The following is an 11,408-nucleotide window of genomic DNA, read 5'->3' on the forward strand; positions in this document are numbered from 1 at the left end:
TATTGTGAACCTCCCCCCACCCCACTCCCCTGCAGGTTCAAACCCAACAGGTGATGTATGTGAACAGCCAGAGAAAAATATATTTAAGCCTGGTTTGAGAGCATGGCTTTGTCTTTAGCAAGGGAGACTGGAGTCTGTTAGCCTGAGCTGGTAAAAGAAATTGCTGGAGGTCCTGGTGATAAGGTCAAAGGGAGAAACTGCTTTTTAACCCATTGAAGCTGGCTTGATTTTAAGGTGCAGGGTAAGAACAGGCTATTCTGATTTATTTGTTTGTTTGCTTGTTTATTCTTATATCTCTGTATCTCAACACATGGTTACTAATTTATCATCTTGTTGGGGTTTTTTGTAATAAATCCTTTTTATTATCTTTTATCCTCTTATAAACTACTCAATGTCAGTGACACTTGCAGTTACAGGGTATTTGATCATACAGACGTGCGCATCTTCAGAAAGGGAGATCCATTTTTTCCGAGCTCATAACTAGACAAAGGTATGATCCTTCTAGCTGGCAAAATCCCCTCTGCTAAATAAGGGCTGGATCCCCTCTGCTGAACAAGATAGGTAGGGTAGAGACACTCTAGGTGCTGACAGATGTACAAGTCCCTGCTCTAACTCATAGCGCTTTACATGAAACGCCATAAGTTAGTGACACCCCCCCTTCCTCCACTACCTAACAGACATTTGCCTGTGGGTGGGTGGAGGGAGGGATCAAGCCTGCCTGCCTGTCATGCAATTGGAGCTGGGCTGATGCAGCCCACCTCCGCCCTCTCAACTCTTGTTCTGTGTGCAGGAAGGGAGGAGGAGCAAGGTGTGGGCTGGGGTTTGCCCAGCCTGAAATGAAAGAAGTGGGGGCAGGCACACCCCAGCCTGCAGCTCCCTTCCCACCCCCCCTTCCTCCCTGCAGACAGCACTGGGGGCAGGGCTGGGATACATCAGCTTAGCCTCAGTCACATGACAGATGTACCCTAGGGACCTGAAGTTCTCTAAGGTGCTTCTAAGTGAAGTGCCTGCATCTGATCCTTCATTTGATGAGGGTTAATTTGTCACATGTGTCACAGCATGACTGTAGAGTGCTTTCAGAGGGCTCCTGATCACATGATAAATATAACTTCTATTTGTGTCCTCTGGTACATCACAGCTGGTTCTCGATGGTCAAACGGCAAAGAACAGAGAGGGGTTTGGGGCAGAAGGGCTCCCCAAAGATGTGGAAGCACCACCAGAAGTGTCTGTATCAAAGATGTCCCTAGCCTGCATACGGGCCAGGGCATTATTTGAAAACTAGAAATTTACATAAAGAACGATACTTTCAAGAAAACAAGGGTCTTACGACCTCAAAGTCCTATTAAAGAGTTTCAACGTTCCACTACAAGGAATTCATTAAAGAATTTCTAAGTACTAAGAAGAATGGCTAGCTGATGTTCAAAATCATTGAAGATTGTGCAAAAGTAGTCGTAACAATGTAATATATTAGAGAGAGAAATTAAGCCACATTGAACCAAAATTCAATTGGTTTCCCAGATCGGGAACTTGTTTACTTAGCTAGAGAGGTAAATCTGCTAATTCTGAAAAGCAATTCTACTTATCTTCAGTTCTGCGTAGCAACTGGGAATTAAACTGGTTTTAGAAAGCCACATAGCTGTAATTGTGCTTGAGGTTAAAGATGACATAATCAAGAACCATTTATTGTTGGTTGAAATGGTGCCTGTCCCTACATCTGCAAATCCCTAAATTCCTCTTAAGTTTATCCCAGATTCAAGAAACTTTGGGCATATGTATTCCATGACATCATTCCTGTTGAGAATACCCATGCAGCAAAGTATGCAAACAATTTTAAGTATCAAATATATGTAAACTGAAAAGGGATTGTTAAGGAGGACAATTAGCTCTTGTTGCTGGTAACCCTGCTGGAAATAGCTACCAAAACAGAAAAGCAAAACAAGATTAATGTGTATTAAATGTTCATTGAATATCTTTTATGTGGATAAGGTCTTGATGCCATTAGCAAACAGATAAGCATCATTTGAAAATGGATAAATATGCTCATAAAGTCTGTATGCTATTGCAGTGTTTCCCAACATTTTCCAGCCCAACGCACACTTACATTAATAAAATTTTTTCCGTGGCACACCTCTTAAGGCATTCCCCAACCTCATACCTATTGTAGCTCAATGCCATGGCAAAATTCCACAACACACCTGTTCATTTCCAATGGCACACTTTTGTGCCACGGCACACTGGTTGGGAAACACTGTGCTATTGTACAAGGCCTTCATCCAGTCATTGAGATAGTTCATGTGCTTAGTGTTAAATATGGGGTTCTGTGCTTTGTTAAGGCTTAATATATTTTATTAGTACAGTATAAATGGACCATGTTGGGGTCAAGATTTTCAAGTCCTTTCCCTTACAGTTATGGGTGAGTTATAGGTGGGGGTGGGCAATTATTTGGGCTCACAGGCCACACAGGCAGTTCTGGGGAGCTGTTGCAGGCTGGTCAGCATGCCCCTCTTCGCAACAGCCCAGAGCCCGCATGCCCTGTGGCTCCTCCCCGCCAATGCCACCAGTGCCCAGCAGCAGCTGAGTGCACAGCCCCGACCTGGCCCCAGCCCACCCTGCACCCACACCCTCTCTGGACTTGTCCCAGCTGGAGTGGATCAGCTGGAACCTGTGCACACAGCCTTGGCCTCAGCCCACCCAGCACCTGCTCCAGACTCGCCCACCCACGCTGAGTCTGCATAGTTCAAAGCCACCCCATCAATTTAAAAGCCTCTAGAACGACTTAGTAGGATTGGAGCGATGTTGAAAAGACCTGCAGTTTTCATGCCTCTGCTGGATGCTGTAGTTCCTTTTCAGTGGCTTGCTTGAATATATACTGAGTTTTGTTTCAGAAATTATCTAATGCCACAAACCACTTGTATTAAATTTGAAATTGTAAAGACCTTTCTCCAGGATTCAAAGAATCTGTGGTTAAGTGGCTTCTGAATCAAGATTCTGAGCTAGGAGATCCTTGTCATGAATGTTGTTAGTATAATAAGCAGTCATGAGTTCTTTGTGATAAGTGGACTTAAATTCATAGATTTGAAAACCTAAAGAGACGATTGGGTTCATTCAGTCCAATACCAGAATTTCAAACAATGCTTCCTGCTGTAGCCTATAATTTCTGAAATAATTAAAGCACGAATTCAGTTGTGGAGTCCAATGAATGTATAAAATGGAAGTTTCACTTTAAATGTGGAATAAAAGTCCACAGCTCCTGTGTTTATTTTGATATTTAATTTATTTTACACTGTTCATTTTTCAGCATACTACTAATTGTCATTTTTAAATTTCAGAATTAATGGTCAGTTGATCATTCGTACCTCCCTGACGCCATTGATTCAGGTTACCTGCAAGCACCATCAGGTATACACTAGATTAATATTTTGAAGTTTTCCTTTGCAACCCTGTTGGAAATTACTCAGCTGTTGATAGTCTATGTAGATCCATTGGATTTCATGGAGCTGTGTTATATATCCTTTGTCTATATATTATACATCTGTTCTATAATTTTATTTAAACAAAAGATGGACCAGTGGAGCACAACTCTTCAGTGAATTCTGCCACATATTCTATAGCTGAAAGACTGTTGTGTCACAACCCAAAGTTGTGAATTTTTGTTTTGTGTGTGCTTTGGCACTGCTAAATTATGTTCCCGTTAAATTGCAGCTTCTTTGCACGATGGAGTTCTCTGCTGCAGAGGAGAACTCCGGTGCAACGGAGAATTTTCCCGCCAATTTGTAGTTTTCTTTGCATGATGCATTTCTTTTGCATCTCAGAAATGCACGGTGCAAAGGAGTTCCCGCTATTTGTATTTTAATTCGAGCCCCATTATTGGCTTGTGTTAAATTATGCACACGTGGCGGCTAGCAATTGGCTTGCTAGCCGTTTAAAGAGCTTGGGTGGTTTCCGCCCAAGTGGGAGAGAAAGCAATTGGAGTCCCAGAGGGAGAGCGTGAAGATCTCTAAGCGCTGCGGATCCTTACGAACCCAACGCATTTCTTAAGAAGGCAACAGAGGTCTAAACAGCCTCTGGCCTCTCCCTGTCGCCGAGCGCAATCCTAGACGTATCCCTATCCTATATACTCAAGATCCAAACCCACGGAGCTTCGACAACTCCATGGGAAAGAAATTGCCGAACCCGCGGAGCCTTAACAACTCCAGGGCCCAAGAACCGAGTTTGTCGTAGTCCTCCAATGAGGATTTAAGCAGAGCTGAACCTGGAAACTGTCCAGCCTACACCGCGACCATCTTGGGTGTAAGTAAATAATCTTTGAATCAACCACTACGCGTCTGTGACTAATTCTAGCCCGTGCGTGCCTTGCCGCCGCACGGTTTCTTCTGACCCCGCGTGCCCGGGCTGCTGGCCACAGCCCGCATGTGCAAAGACGGGTCCGCATATCGCTCCCAGCTCGCACATGGCGACATGGACGGGATCGGGAGGCGGCCCGCACATGTTGAACACATGAAACTAGATGATACTGATAGAAAGTGTAAAATAGGCTGGTAGAGCAATGTAGTCATATAAGGATAAGTATATTAGATTTGATGACAGTTCTTTTTGTCTCTATATCTATGGAATAAACATTGTGAATTTAAAAATAAATACTAAATGCTGTTGCATAATTGCCACCACATACTAGTCTTATTTTGATAGCTGTTGCTAAATATTTAAATTAGTAGATGTTATAGCCTATTTCTTTCAGCTTCATTTTTGACAGTCTAAGTGTGGCGGAATATATAATCAACTTAAGTATTGTGACTTTCCATTTATGAAAATACAATTCAGGGGATGTTATGATAGAAGTGCACAATTTAGCCTCAGCTGAGGGCCACATACAATTTGCATTTTCCAGTGAAGGGCTGTCTAGGAACATGTACAGTCTGGCCGAGGCACCAAATTGCTGATATTACCAAAGCAAGCCATGGATTGCATACCTTCTCTGGACTGGCTAACTTTCTTTAAAGCTAAGGCATTTTTTAGAGTCCTTGTCTGTTCACTTTTGAAAAGATGGTGACTAGATTTGCTCCTCAATTTTGATGGCTACTATCTATTCCCAGTTTTAAATTGTGAATCCCATTTTTTATCACCTTGGCTCTTTTTTTTTACTGTCATCATCGGTGACCTCTCACGGTCGAGGATGATCACTCCCACGGGTCAAGTAAAAGGAATGTGGAGGAGTCTGTTGATAGCTAAAAAGCTGATTCTAGAGCCACAGAATCTCTGGCAGATGCCACAGGTGGTGGTTCAAGGGAGGATCGGACAGCGGTTTTCTTGGTCTTTTCCTTTCCTCCCATTTCTGTTGTTTTTCTGCCTCCAGGGTGAGATGGTTTTCTGCTAAGGAAGATGTACCTTCTCTCCCAAGGCCTCACCATGTAGCCCTGTCGCTGGCTAGATTTTCCCAATTTGTGGTGTCAATGCCAAACTTCTTAGTATTTGCCTTGAGGGTGTCTTTGAAGTGCTTCCTCTGGCACCTGCATGCCCTTTGTCCTTGGCTGAGTTGGGAGTATAACAGTCGTTTTGGTAAATATACATTAGGCATGTGCCTGCAATGCCTTGTCTACTGCAGCTTCTAATCAATGCTTCCAAACTGGTGGTGTTAGCATTGGTGAGGACCCTGGCATTTGTATGACAATCCTCTCATTTTATGCCAAGGATCTTCTAGAAGTAGTGCTGGTGAAGGCATTCCAGGCTTTTCAGGTGGTCCCTGTAGGTCACCAAAGCTTCACAGCCATAGAGAAGAATTGGGGTTACCACAGCCTTATATAATAGGAGCATTGTTCCAAGTCTTTATGTTGTGATCTTTGAACACACAATGATACAGTCTTCCAAGGGCAGAGCTGGCATATCAGATCCTATACTGGATCTCGTCATCAATTTTGGCTTTCTTTGAGAGATGGCTGCTGAGGTATGCAGTGTTCAACATTCTCTAACTCCTGTCTGTCGATGAGGATCTTTGCCAGGGGCGTTTACTGACCCAGAGCAAGCTGGTGAAGCATCTTTGTTTTTCCAATGATAAGGGTCAGTCTCAAGCACTGGTATGCTTGAGAGAAGCAGTTAAAGGCTCTTTGTAGGTACTCCTCAGTATGAACAATGACAGCACAATCATTGGTGTACTGAAGTTCCACAGTTGAGGCTGATGTAACTTTGGTTTTGGCAATGAGGTGGGAAAGGTTGAAAAGGTTCCTGTCCATCCTGTACTCAATGCTGATGCCATGGGGCAAATGGCCACAAATAAGCACCTTGATGACTACAAGAAAGATGGAAAACAAAATTGGTGTAATCACGTAGCCCTGCTTGACACCACTTTGAATGGCACAGGGCTCCGTAGAGGAGCCACTGCACAGTCATCTGGTCATCAAGGAGTCAGTATGGTGATAAATTTCCCTGGGCAGCCAGACTTCGATAAGATCTTCCATAGAGCCTCATGGTTATCAGAATTGAAGGCTTTGGTCAAATTGATAAAAACCATATACAGTTCCTGGTGTTGTTCTCAGCATTTTTCCTGGATCTGCTGAGCCACCAAAATCAGGTCTATGGTGCTTTTCAATGATCTGAAACCATATTGAGACTCAGGAAAGATTTTTTCAGTAAGACGGGATGGTCAGTTCAGCAGAATTCGAGCGAAGATCTTCCCAGAGATGGAGGGGAGGGTGATACCTTGATGGTTTCCACACTCAGCCTCATTTCTCTTATTAAAAATAGTGCAAAGGTTGGCATTCCTTAGGTCAGTAGGAATTTCCTCACTGTTCTAGATTTTGAGAAACAGTGTGGAGCTTGTTGGTCATAGTTTTCCCACCAACTTTGAAGACCTCAGCTGGTATGCAGTCAGGGCCAGATGCTTTGCTGTTCTTCACCTGCATTATCGCCTGGTAGATTTCTTCAGAGGTTGGTAGATTGGCAAGTGCTTCTCTTTACTGGATGCTGTGGGATGGATTTGATGGTTTCATCAGTCACCGTCAAGTCTCAGTTCAGGAGCTTTTGAGTAGTGCTCCTTCCAGCAGTTTTTGATGGACTTATTGTCTTTGAGGAGCACACTGCCATCCTCAGATCTAAGTGGGGTAAGTCCACAAGAACTTGGTCCATACACAGCTTTGATTGCACTGAAAAAGCTCTGCATGTCATGATTGTCAACAAATTGTTGGATTTCTTTCACCTTCTCTTCCCACCATTTGTTTTTGACTTCTTGAATCTTCCTCTGGGCTTCTGCTTTAAGCTACTGAAAATTTCCTTGCTTCTGACTAGATGTAGGATAATTTTGCCAGTCACAGAAAGCTTTTCTCTTCTGATCAAGAAGGGCTTTGATCTCAGTGTTATTTTCATCAAACCAGTCCTGATGATGTCAGGTGATAAAGCCAATTGATTCTGTGCAAGCCTCATGGGTGGTTTCTTTTAGAGCTTGCCAATCTTCCTCAACGCAAGTGTTATAATTTTTAATCCTAAAATTGTCAGGTTTCTTATTAGCTATGTTTGGAGGGCTTCACAGATCTAGGGATCTGAAGGCATTTGATGTTGTGCGGTCTTCTAACTGATTTGATTTGCTTTCGAAGTTTCAACACAACTCAGATGTGCATGATTGATCTCACTAAATGATGATCAGTCCAGCAGTCATTGACTCCTCTCATGACACAGGTGATATGGATATCTTTTAGATCATGCACTCTTAGAATAACATAATCTGTTTTGAGTGGGAGTGTTGCATGGTGAGTAAAAAGATGCTGTTGGAATTGACCTTGCCTGCTCCTTCCTTCCCAATGGTGCCCCTCCACATGTGAAAGTCCCAGCCAACTATCTCATTGAAGTCTCCAAGGAGGATAATCTTGACCTTTTCTGGGATGAGAGTCAGGATTTCATTAGGGTCAGCGTAAAACTTAAACAGATGAAGCTCAACATTGAGAAGTGTAAAGCGATCCATCTGGGGACGAACAATCCCCAACATACTTACAGGCTTGGTGGCGCCAAACTGACTAGCACCAGGACTGAAAAGAACTTAGTGGTAATAATAGACCATAGTATGAACATGAGCCAGCAGTGCGATGCTGTAGTCAGGAGGGCAAACAATACTCTGGCATGCATCAACCAGTGCATCTCAAGCAAAATGAAGGAAGTGATTCTTCTGTTTTACTCAGCATTGGTGAGACTGCAGCTAGAACACTACATCCAGTTCTGGTTGCTGCACTTCAACAAGGACGTGGGAAACCTTGAGAGAGTCCAGAGAAGAGCCACCAGTATGATCAGAGACTTGCAAGGCAAGCCATATGAGGAAAGGCTGAGAGACTTGGGCCTCTTCAGCCTAAAAAAGAGAAGGCTGAGAAGGGACGTGGTAGTAGTTTACCATTACATCAGAGAAATACATCAAGGGCTTGGTGAACAACTGTTCACCAAGGCACCTTTGGGGAAAACCAGGAGTAAGGGCCACAAGCTCCTGGAAGACCATTTGAGACTTAACATTAGAAAAAACTTCTTCACAGTTAGGGTGTCCAGACTATGGAATAAACTCCTTCCAGAGGTGGTGCAGTCACCTACCCTGGAAATCTTCAAGAGGATACTGGATGGTCACCTTGATGGAGTCACCTGACCCCAGTTGTCTTTCCTGCCTAGTGCAGTTGGGCTGGGCCAATGATCTTGCGAGGTCCCTTCCAGCCCCTTACAATTTATGAAAACTGCTCTTTGTGGTTTTCCTCAGCATCAAGTGTTGGGGCGTATGCATTGATGACGGTAGCAAATAAATTATTGGCCAGTTGGAGATGGAGAGTCATGAGGCACTCGTTAATGTCGACAGGGAACTCAGTCATTTGGCTGACAGTCTGGTTTTTAGTGGCAAAACCAACACCGTGTCTTGCCTGTCATTTGCAGGTTTTCCTATCCAGAACATATAGCCACCCCCTTCCTCCTTCAGATGGCTTTCATCTGTATGTTTGGTGTCACTGAGAGCAGTGGTATTGATGTTATATCGTAAGAGTTCTTGGGAGACTATAGCTGTTCTGTGTTCAGGTCTGTCACAGTTCAGGCCACATAGTGGGCTTCATACACTCCAGGATGCAAAGGGCATTTTTGTGTTTCGACCACAATTTGAGCAATCCCCCTGGAAGTGGCTCTCCAGTCAGGTAAGATAAAGTGGGGCATCTTTTCTAGGCCCCTCTCCATGCAGAGTAAGCAGAGGGGATCCTAAAAAGGACTGCTCAGTTGTGATTGAATCTGCTGAATCACCCTCTTGTCCCATACCAAGGGTGAAGCAACCACCATGTCACTACTGCCTAGGGACTCTCAGATATTACTTCATCTGTTCCTGTCACCACCCATTCATTGCTGCAGGACTTTGTATAAGTTATGGGCATTGGTATTTGTTATTGTAGAGCTGTTGGACCAGTAGGAGAAGCCTGCGCTTGACATGTTTTATGTGAGGAGGCTGTTGCCTCCATGAACTGCCACCTTGATGGGGTGGCGAGGCTTGTGTGTAGATAACCTTAAGAGCAAAACTACTGGGAGTCTTTTACTCTTGGTAGGGTCACCCATGGCGGTAAGGTCAAAGGTGAGGTATCAGATGAAGAGCAGTCCAACACAACACAAACACCTCAACAGTGCAGCAGGTAGATGCAAAAGGCATAGTTAACAGCTGTGAAGGCGGATGAAGGCTGCAGTGGAAGAGTAACCCCAGCTGTCTTGGATCTCCCTGCCATTGGACACAGGTGACTCCTCTGCAAAGATCTGTGTGTTTGTTTTTTCTACCACATTGTCCTTCACAGTGTAGTTAGGTACACAATCTCTTCCCAGTACCAGTATAAAGAAAAACAAGAATAGGGAAAGATTTTAAGCCTAAATTTCTTTAGGCAAATAGAAAAAGTTTTTGTGCGCTGACATGAGAGACCAACTACACCATCTTCAGAGCTGTAGTATATTTTTTATACTTAGTGTACTCAAAAACACTTAATGATCCTGAATTCAATAATGCATCCACCTCTACTTTAAAAAGGCAATTGAAGCACAATTAATGCAACTAAATGGACACCAAGATTTCAGAAAGATTCTTAGTGCCTAATATTTTGCTCTCTGTTACTGGGGACTTCTTGATGTATTGTTTGCCACAGTAAAGGCTTGTAAATAATAGTGGAAACTAAGCAGGGTCTCTTTCTTTAAGCATTGACAGAATGGTAAAATACAGGAATTTTCTACCAACCAGTAGAAGTTGCCAAAGAGTATTTGTTTCTAAGGAAACAGAAACAATGAACACTTGCAGACACTGCATTAATTAGGCACTGTTGAAGCACGGTTCCTGTCCTCAGTGAACGTTTGCTTTCGAAATGAAAGGATTACATAACATATGTCTCTGCAAAAGAAACACATTTTTCTCCTTATGTAGTCATATGGTATGTGTCACATTAAATTCAGGTCTGCTTGCTCTCTGCTGACTAATGGAAGAATATTATGGTGTTGCATACAGTCAAATATCTTCTGTATGGTGCCTCATTTCTAGAGGGCTCAATATCTTTTTTACCCTTCTGCTTTTAAGATACGTGTTTAATTGACAAGCTTGACTTTTTTTGGTAATAACAGCTTAGTTTTAAATCCTGTAAATTATAATTAAATCGACTTTGTAATGTTTGCATCTGCTGTTGCATGTTACCTTTGATCTGAGTATATCAAAGTACTTTGTGAATAGTAATGAAGCTTTGGCACCCTTGTGAAGTAGGTAAGTGTTATTTATACCAACCTAATGAACAAGATCCTCTTCTTCCTTTGGCCCCTTTATGCTAGTTCAAAGGGTCAAAATGATGAAAGAGGTTATAAAAGCCCGGGGGAGGATTTTTCTAGTGGCAAACACAGTAAAATTAATCTATAAAATTCAGAGGTGGATTAAGATTTATTGGGGCCCTGCGCAAACACCAAATTGGAGTCCCCCTACCCCTGGCAGGAGCTGGACTCCAGCAGCAGGAGGGGCCCCTTCCCTTCCTGGTGCTGCCTCTGCCAAGGGCAGGGTGGGACTCTGTGACCTGCTGGGGAGGCTGGGTGGACCCAGCGGGGCTGCGGGTGGGATAGCACATGCCTGCCTCTCCTCCCTGCTCCCTGCACCCTCCTTCCCCTACCACGGCCAGAGCAGAGCCCAGCAGGGCAAGGGCAAATGTGGGCTGACTGCTGTGGGCTTGGGGCTCTCCATCACACCCATGCCCCCTGGACAAGCCACCTGTAGCTCTGTCCTGCTCCCAGCCCCTGCCCCACTCCCTCCCACACTGTGGGCCTTTTTCGGGCCCCCCCCCCCCCCCCCCCCCTACACTTACCTGCAGGCAACTGGCTGCCCAGCTGAGTTCCTGGCCATGTGCAGCCACACACATGCACAGGGCTGGCTTGGGGGAGCTATAGCCACCCCAAATTTTGCC

General features: G+C 44.1%; 1 protein-coding gene across 2 annotated transcripts in view; it reads left to right on the forward strand.

Moving 5' to 3' along the window:
* The window catches only part of EPM2A (EPM2A, laforin glucan phosphatase), a 104,404-nt gene that overhangs the window by 15,210 nt on the left and 77,786 nt on the right, over positions 1-11,408 (forward strand). For both annotated transcript variants that reach the window (XM_025204871.1, XM_025204872.1), the window contains exon 3: positions 3,330-3,399. The gene's annotated coding sequence lies outside the window, so the exon portion shown is untranslated. The remainder of the gene's footprint in view (positions 1-3,329; positions 3,400-11,408) is intronic.

Source organism: Alligator sinensis, unplaced genomic scaffold (genome assembly GCF_000455745.1).
Source record: "Alligator sinensis unplaced genomic scaffold, ASM45574v1 scaffold153_1, whole genome shotgun sequence".
In the NCBI taxonomy this organism is placed as follows: Eukaryota; Metazoa; Chordata; order Crocodylia; family Alligatoridae; genus Alligator; species Alligator sinensis.